Genomic DNA, 2652 nt, shown 5'->3' with positions numbered 1-2652 from the left:
CAACTGTTCGTTCAGAGCTTGGATTATTGTACCAATATTTTGCAATCTGCACAACATTACAAACAGATTACAAACAGACTGTATGAAAACAAGAGGCAGAGAACCTCACCGATAATAACCTTGAGATCACGCTATTTTATGACAAGCGCGAAAAGTTACACGTTTCAAATGTTGCATTTACATGATTCGCTTTATCCCGTAACGCTTTAGCAATTCGCTTTAATTTACATTTATACCCGGCATCTCCCAGTGGGCCTCTTAGTTAAAATTCTTACCACAATTCTGGTAGTAAGACAATATGTTCTTGCTGCACAATTTAGTTACAAATTCAAGCATTTCCCTGTAGCCAACTTTTTTTCAAATGTTTGACGCAAACGATATTAGAGACACTATTCAAGCGAAGATGAAGTGAACGCCAGGATTTGAATTGAGGGATGAAAATATAGAGAGAAATAAAAATTCTACCTGTAGAATTAGTAGATGTTAGATTGTCACATCTATTAGCAAGAAATGTAACAGAGTGAAGAATAAGATTGGTGAGATGAAGGTCCTGGATCGCCAGATTCCTGTGCGCGGAGAGTAACGGCTCATTTGAATAGGCTGTGGGCCTGGGCTCTATCAGAGGCGGTGCAGAGTGAGAGCGAATGTGTAGAGCATACACTCAAGCGTTAAAACGCGATGTGGCGTTGAGAATGTTGACATAGGTTTATACGCTACTGCTTCTATCGATGATCTGCTCACACCGCTTAGGCTACACCAAAGAACTGACGTATAAACTGTAACAGTCGTTTGAAGCTCATTAGTATCCCAAGCAATATACGCGAACATTTGCTTTTTGCCAAACCTTTTATTTAAATGCCTTTTGGAGGGGTAACAACAGAGATGGTTTCCGAGGCTAGAGTATACCGCAGATACAGTGCGCCACACTAGGCCTGTATAGGTCAATGTTCGCACAGCTGAGAAGAAAAGGTTTCTTCGCGTTAAGGTTCTTTCGTAATCTAACGTCTGATTTTAACGTCTGCGTAATCAAACGTCTGATTTGAGAAATGTAGTCACACACAGATTGACCGCGTTACACAGATTGAACGCGTATATTAACTGTGGTTGAAAAACGGCGAGGGAAATAAGCTATTCTCTTATTTCTTTGTGCCTAAACCGTGGAGAGGAATACTTTACTCTTAAATAAGCAACTGTTTGAATTATGTCGGTTCTATCAGCAGTTGTGTCTTGTAATTGTAAAAGTACAAATGAGATTGTACTGTACGGGGCCGTTGTTAGGGCGCTACGCAAGAATTCATGCAAATTAACGAAGCGCTTAACTTATACATTAATTGTTCATTAAAGCCCAAATACATATGACAAGAAAACAAATCCTCTGATAAATTACATGAAAACTTTCTTTTGATTAGTTGTTGATTAAATTAACCGCATCGCCTTAGAAATAATTTAGCACCAATAGTTTATGTGCCAACTGATCGTAAAGTTCTTGTATCTCTTCAGTTGCTACTAACGGATAACGCTGAAGACGACAAAAAAAACCCATTGAGGGCCCAGTCTCAGTGGCGGATTGAATTACCGTGAAGCGCTGTCTCAGTGCCCAGGCGTAGTGGAAGGTTTAATAGGCTATAAAATTTAATTGCTGAACTCGAAAACGTTACAGCTCTTGGCCTGAATCTCTCACTGCAGTCGAATACAGTGTGTGTTTATTTGTGCGTGCAGCTCTTCGAAAATCAATCATTTTAACGATGACTTTGATTCATAAAACAATAAGATTAATGCCGCCCAGAACCGTGACGTGCACCTCTCTGCCTGGTAAACACCAAATGAGAATATTTACCTTTTAAAAATATGATATATTTTGTTCCAGGTTGTGATATAAATACAGTTATCATACAACCGTAATTGATTGAGTTTACATCTTCATCACTGGCGAAAAATATTGAGCTTTCATTGACGCGTTCGGGTTCAACAAATTTTTTCTAATTTTGCTGCATGAGTCCTTAAATCTAAAAAAATTTAATAACTAGCCAGCCTCTTTAATAACTTAATAAACATCTGTTTATGCTACAATAAATGGTTTACTTGGAACATAAAATCAAAACAATTTTTTTTTAAACGACATAGGTCTACTTCTTTCCCTTCAGACCACAAAATAACTTTCCACTCAGTTGTTGCCCTTCATGAATATATGTGGAGACACTCGATACTGACAAATGACTCGTTACGTCAAAACACCAGTTTAAGGTTTTGCAATTCAATTCTGTCTCGCTGTTTTTCTCCTGTCTGTATGTTTGTCTCGCTGTTTTTCTCCTCTCTGTCTATTTGTAAAACCCAAAAGTGCATTTCCTACTCCTGGTGCTCACGCTCAGAAAACTTATGCTAGCAGTTCTCAAATAAAGACCAGACGCAAAATATCTACAACAAGAAGTAAAAATTTATTCTGTGAAAATATTAAGTCTGCCGGGGTAAAATGATAGAAAAATAAATGAGAAAAATATATATTTTTCCTGCTGTATTGACTCTGGAAACACAAATTTGTATTCGGTTATTCATAAACTTACCTCTTTTAATTAATGAACTAGATCTAATTATTAGTCATGGCCAGAACTCACTGGTTCTCAGCGTGAACACCTACTACAGCTGGGTTCAAAC

Source organism: Chanos chanos, chromosome 8 (genome assembly GCF_902362185.1).
Source record: "Chanos chanos chromosome 8, fChaCha1.1, whole genome shotgun sequence".
NCBI classification, from domain to species: domain Eukaryota; kingdom Metazoa; phylum Chordata; class Actinopteri; order Gonorynchiformes; family Chanidae; genus Chanos; species Chanos chanos.
This window is presented reverse-complemented; position numbering follows the sequence as displayed.